The following is a 6,131-nucleotide window of genomic DNA, read 5'->3' as shown; positions in this document are numbered from 1 at the left end:
GCCCGTCGAGGAGGATAGCAGGGAACAACCGGCGGCCAACGCCGTAGAGAGGGAGATTGGCGGCAAGACATTCAAGTTAGGAAGTTTGTTGAGCCCGAAAGAATAGGAAGGGGTGGCAGAAGTAATTTCGCACCACCTGGATGCCTTCGCATGGTCCGCCTCGGATATGCCCGGTATCAACCCTGATTTCCTGTGTCACCACCTCAGCATGGACGCCACGGTCCGCCCCGTGCGCCAAAGAAGGAGAAAGTTTAATGAGGAGTGACAGCAGGTGGTGAAGGACGAAACGTAGAAGCTGTTGAGTGCTGGCCACATCAGGGAGATTCAATACCCTGAGTGGCTGTGATGGAAACCTTCCAGCCTCAAAACTTTCGGCCAAGAAGATAGACGAAGATCGAGCTTTAATGAAGAGTTTGTAAAGTCTTTTTCTTCTTCTTAGCCTTGTAAAAATTGTATAGAGTAGTTAGGAAGTTTTGGGCCTTGTATTTTGGGCCAAAGTAGAGAAAGATGTAAATAGAAAACAAAGTAATGTGTAAAATAGTAAAAGAGGGGTGCAAATAGAAATGTAGCCAAGGAAGACATGAGTCTCCACATGTCTTCTTCTTAATGGAGAGGATTTGCACCAATAAGGTGGTGACACTTGTCACACTCTCATTTGAGAGTTTTTGAGAGACTTTATCCTATAAATAGGAGTCTCTTGTACATGTATTTCTTTAACTTTGAATTAGTAATGAAATGCTGCCTAGTTTTGGCCATTCTACTTGTTCTTAAGTTCTCCCTAGGTTAGTCTCCTTCAAGACTTAGCCTAGACTCTTTCCTAGTGAGTTGGCCTCACCTCTCACTCTCACAAATTCCTACTCCACTTCAATCCATGGAAACTCCTCTTGAGTTTCTTTAATGCTTCCGCTCATCATATCTCCTTCATCATTCATCCAAAGAAGAAATTACAAAGATCACTAATAGAAGAAGAACGTTTTTCCATCATTTGGTATCAGAGCTATGGTTGTAAGATCTTCTTCTATTTTTTTTCTAAATTCCGTGTTGTTCATAATGTTCTTGATTGTCTTGAATGTTTACCGATTGATTTTGTGTTTTTTTTGTCTTTTTGTTCGGTTCAAATTAATTGTTCTTACTTGAACCTTCATGTATGTGCTTTTAGGTGTTCTTGTGTTCATGTTCATGTGTGCTTTTGAATTTTTTGAGTTTTCTTCAAATTTGTTCGGTGAAATTTTCATATAATTGAGTCATTTTGATTTTATAATCATATATGTTTTGTCTAGAGTCATGTTTAGTCCAAATTTGTCATAAACTCCATTAGTTGAACTTTTTGATATTTTTTTCAAATTTCTTCATAGATTAGAGCTCTTGAGTGCATTTGATTTTCATTTTTGAGTTCATAAATTGCTACTAGATCATTAGCAATTTTCTTTGACTTAGGTTTCCATTGTCATTCTCTCAAAATTCATTTTCGAAAATTTTCCGAAAAAATTTCGTGGTTCAAAAAGCATTTCAGTGGTGTGCACAGTAATCGGGCCAGTTCTTGCGGAATCTTGGAAATTGTGGTGGTACAGTGAATCCAGAGGTACGAATAGCAGATCTGGTTTAGGTTTCTCGGACTTTATTCTTGAAAATTTTCTCTGCGATTTGCATTGTTGTTCTTCATCTTCTGCATCATTTTTCTTCTTCGGCTTCATTTTGAATCGGTGTGCGAAGATTGATCAAAGAATAGTAACGGTGCAAAACGGAGGTTTGTGATTTCCGATGACCTAAATCGGAATCGCGCGCGGAGGAATTGTGAACGGAGGAATCGCAAACGACAGTGGCGTTTTCCAGTGAAATCGGTGAACGGAGAAGACGACCGGAGAAATCTGTTTGAATCACGATCGAGTTGGTCTGGTGAATTGAAAATCGAAGAATTAAAGCAGTGAAGAATGAATTGATTCATGTAAGTTCTTCTTCCGCTTTCACTTCCGATTCCGAAGATTTTTGGTTCTACCTTTTGCGTTCATTGTTCTTCGTATTGTGGAGCGATTTTGGAGAAGATTAATCGGAGAATAGGTGAACGGTGGGTTGCAATTTGTTCATTTTGAATCGGTGCGTGTTTCATTCAAATGATTTCTAGAATTAGAGTGAAATTTGGCATCTGCGTTGAACAGAGCAGTTTGGAGTGCAGAACCAAAATCAATTGAAGCTGGAGTTCGTATTGTTTAGTGAGAATTTTGGTTTTGCAACTACGTAAACAAGAACTGCAGATAAGTTGTTTGCTTAAATTCCTCTGTGGTTTAAATTTTGGCAGCAGCTGGAGTATGCATGTGTGTAGTGGAGGTTTATTTGCCTAATTGAATTAAAAAAAAAATTAGATTCATTCAATTTTTTTTAATAAATTCTGGTGTTTCCCTTGATGTTTCTGGTATTGATGCAGCGGTGATTGGTTTCGAAATTGGTGTGCAGTTTCTCTTTTGATTAGTAAAATTTGGTGGTATAATTTTGTGCATTGAAACTGTTTGATGAATTGATCACGATGTTGTGATGTAGTATGATGACTTGAATTGTTTGCATCATTTGGTTCATAATTGGTGTTTACGATGCAATGCTTAATTGAGTAAAATTTCGGCGCATAATTGGTTGGTGTATTGATCCAGAGATTTAATTAAAATTGCCTCATTGAATGCAAGAAAAGTGAGATAGAGAAAGCAAAGTGCGGAAACTAAATTGGTTCAATTTTGTTGAAGCAAGAATTTTACTGGTGCAAGTCTTGATGCAGAATTTTCCGGTTTAGCTTGTGAAATTGGCAAAGTGAAGCTGTTGGTGAATTTTAAAATTGCAATTGACAATCGTAGGTCTTCATATTAGCTGTTCTGATTTAGATTTGATTGCTTGAAATTGTTGATCATTTTGGTGCAGATTTTAATTAAATAAAAAAAAGTATGTCTGCATTTGAATTCAATTTGTGAATTACAAATTGATTGAAGCTGATGCAGTGAATTGTGGGGTCCGTAAATTTGAAGAATTTGATGAGAAATGGTGTGGCGAAGGTGCAGGTGAATCAAGTACTACCAAGGTGTGCAATTAATTGAAGAAATTAAAGTAGAATCAGTGAAAGCAAATTAGAAATTGTTGAATTGGTGAAAGCGTGATTGTGGGTGCTTTTAACTAACCAAAAATTACTTATGTGTTGAGTAATTAGAAGTGTGTATTGGCAGCTACTGGAATTTGCAATCACACGGTGGGACCCATGCTTTAAAGTTAAATGCAATTTGTTGAATAATGAGGGAGCGTAAATTTTGGTGAGAAATTTGGCAATTGGAGTTCCTTAGCGCGGGACCCGTGAGAATTGAGTTCTTTGGACCAAGCTACATTGGGCAGCAACATTTTGGATTTCATGGTCTACTAAGAATTTTCATCATTCTTTGTTTTTCTTTTTGTAATCCAATTCTAGTGCCAATCTTTAGGTGCTTCTTTTGAGTGCTTACTTTCTTGAAAACCTTTAATTTCTTGCTTGTCTTGATTTTATGGATAATCTTTGTGTTTGTCATCTCTAATCTCCTTTGAGTTTCACTCTTCAAATTGAGCTTTTATTGCTTTTATTATTGACCTCTTGAAGTGGAATATACCTTGAATTTGTTCTTTGTGAGAATTGAGCTAACTTCTAGGTAGCATCCTAAGAGAAGGCAAAGGACTTTGCAAGGGGTACTCACCTTTGGAGGACAAACAAGTAAAGGCTTGGAGAGAAACACTTGTGAGAAAAGAGAAGAGAACTTTGAAGATTTTTTTTTCAAATTTTGTGTGATTTCAATTGTTTTGTAATTTGGCCATTATCTTTACTTTAGGTGTCTTGGAAGAGCCTTTGGTGTTCTTCCATCTCCTACAAATTTTCTTTAATTTTCTTATTAGATACACGCTTTAGACGGTGAGTGTGTCTTGAAGGTTCACAAGTGCCAACAAGCCTCACCATTAGGAGTCGTCTAGTTTAAATTTTTGCAATTTAAATTCTTAGTTTTTAAAAAAACTTTCTTTTAGTTTCTTTCTTTAGAAAACTCTTTGTTTGTGTTGAAGAAGTTTTCATTGGAAGGAGATTTGTGAAGTGCATTGGGATAAGTTCTGGCTAGGAAAGACTTGGTACTTAAGAGTGTCCATTGTGACCCACCTCTCTTTCCTGGGAATTTACCTTGTGTGCTAAACTCACTTTCCTTCTTGTGAAAAATCTTTTAAATACAAAGCTTAAATATGTCTATGTATACTTATCATCATAGTAGAAGAAAGATTTATAACCCTCATTATCAAAAAAAGGAAGGGATGCGTTTTGAGCCTAGAAGTTTATATTATTCTATCGAGCCTGAAGTATACATTCCTTACTTTGATGGAAATAAAAATGTTGAAGCATATTTAGAATGGGAAACAAAAGTTGATCAAATCTTTGAAAAACATCAATTGGATGAATTGAGTAGATTTTTCATGGCTACCCTAAGTTTTCAAGAATATGCTAGGTCTTGGTGGATACAAAGGGAAGCAGATGTTAGAATTGGTAGAAAATCAGAAATATTGAATTTGGATGAATTTAAGATGTGTATGAGAAGAAAGTTTGTTCCACCTTCATATGTGAAAAAGAAAAAGCTTAGAGAAGAAATGAAAGAGCTTGTAGAAAAAGGAAGAAATTTTATATACAGAGAAAAAGAATATGTTAGAAGAGAAAAGGAGTTTAGAGAAAAATTCCAAGCTCTTGTCAGAAAGAAAGAAGAGAATGAGAAAAAGGAAAGTACAAAAAACTCTTTTTTTCGAGTTGAATCAGATATCGATAACATTTTATCTTCTCTAGAAAACCCTTGTGAGGATGTGCTTGAAGAAAAATCTATGTTTGGAGCTGAACCAAATATAGATATAAATATTTCCTCCACAGAAAATACAGAAGAATGTTTGATTGAAAAGGAAGAAGAAGAGGAAACCCACAAAGAAGAAGAGTCTTTTATGACACCCCCTGAAAGCATGGTTGAGAAAGAATCCTTAAAGGGGGATTGCAATACTTTGAACTCTTCTTTTCAATTATATAATGCTCATTCTTCTTCACAAAAATATCAAAAACAATACTTTGTGATGTTGTTGCCTAGCTTGGGCAATAAACAACACAAAGTGAACAAAAATATTTTTGAAATGGGCCTTATGTTTTTCTTTAAAAAGAATTTTAAAGAAAAGGGGACTTATTTTTGTTTAGTTTTCTTTTCTTTTAATTTTCTTCTAAAAAGGAAATTTATCTCATGTTTGTTTGATGTTTATTGCAGATTGACATTTGACCCAGGAGGAAACCATCAAATAAACAGAGGTTGCTGTCATTGAGCATCATTCAGATCTGAGGACAGATCCTTTTCAAGAGGGAGGGGATGATGGAAACCGTCCAGCCTCAAAACTTTCGGCCAAGAAGATAGACGAAGATCGAGCTTTAATGAAGAGTTTGTAAAGTCTTTTTCTTCTTCTTAGCCTTGTAAAAATTGTATAGAGTAGTTAGGAAGTTTTGGGCCTTGTATTTTGGGCCAAAGTAGAGAAAGATGTAAATAGAAAACAAAGTAATGTGTAAAATAGTAAAAGAGGGGTCCAAATAGAAATGTAGGCAAGGAAGACATGAGTCTCCACATGTCTTCTTCTTAATGGAGAGGATTTGCACCAATAAGGTGGTGACACTTGTCACACTCTCATTTGAGAGTTTTTGAGAGACTTTATCCTATAAATAGGAGTCTCTTATACATGTATTTCTTTAACTTGGAATTAGTAATGAAATGTTGCCTAATTTTGGCCATTCTACTTGTTCTTAAGTTCTCCCTAGGTTAGTCTCCTTCAAGACTTAGCCTAGACTCTTTCCTAGTGAGTTGGCCTTACCTCTCACTCTCACAAATTCCTACTCCACTTCAATCCATGGAAACTCCTCTTGAGTTTCTTTAATGCTTCCGCTCATCATATCTCCTTCATCATTCATCCAAAGAAGAAATTACAAAGATCATTACTAGAAGAAGATCGTTTTTCCATCAGGTATACTGCGTATTAACACTCTGTTTCAAAAGGATAGGCACACTTTGGCTTATGATAAAGGATGGAGAGTGCGCACTGATTTCAAGCAGTACCTACCAAGTTCTGAAGCAAAA

General features: G+C 36.0%; 1 long non-coding RNA gene across 1 annotated transcript; it reads left to right on the top strand.

The window, feature by feature from the left end:
* The first annotated feature begins 1,292 nt into the window (after positions 1 to 1,292).
* On the top strand, positions 1,293 to 5,788 carry LOC137817380 (uncharacterized). The gene is made up of 2 exons (XR_011081957.2): positions 1,293 to 2,836; positions 5,277 to 5,788. It is a non-coding gene; the product is annotated as an uncharacterized LOC137817380 (long non-coding RNA).
* The last annotated feature ends 343 nt before the right edge of the window (positions 5,789 to 6,131 follow it).

The sequence above is a fragment of the Phaseolus vulgaris genome, chromosome 1 (assembly GCF_051622355.1).
Source record: "Phaseolus vulgaris cultivar YP4 chromosome 1, ASM5162235v1, whole genome shotgun sequence".
Classification (NCBI taxonomy): Eukaryota; Viridiplantae; Streptophyta; class Magnoliopsida; order Fabales; family Fabaceae; genus Phaseolus; species Phaseolus vulgaris.
The sequence above is the reverse complement of the archived record's forward strand: the minus strand, read 5'-3'. Positions and strand labels throughout refer to the sequence as shown.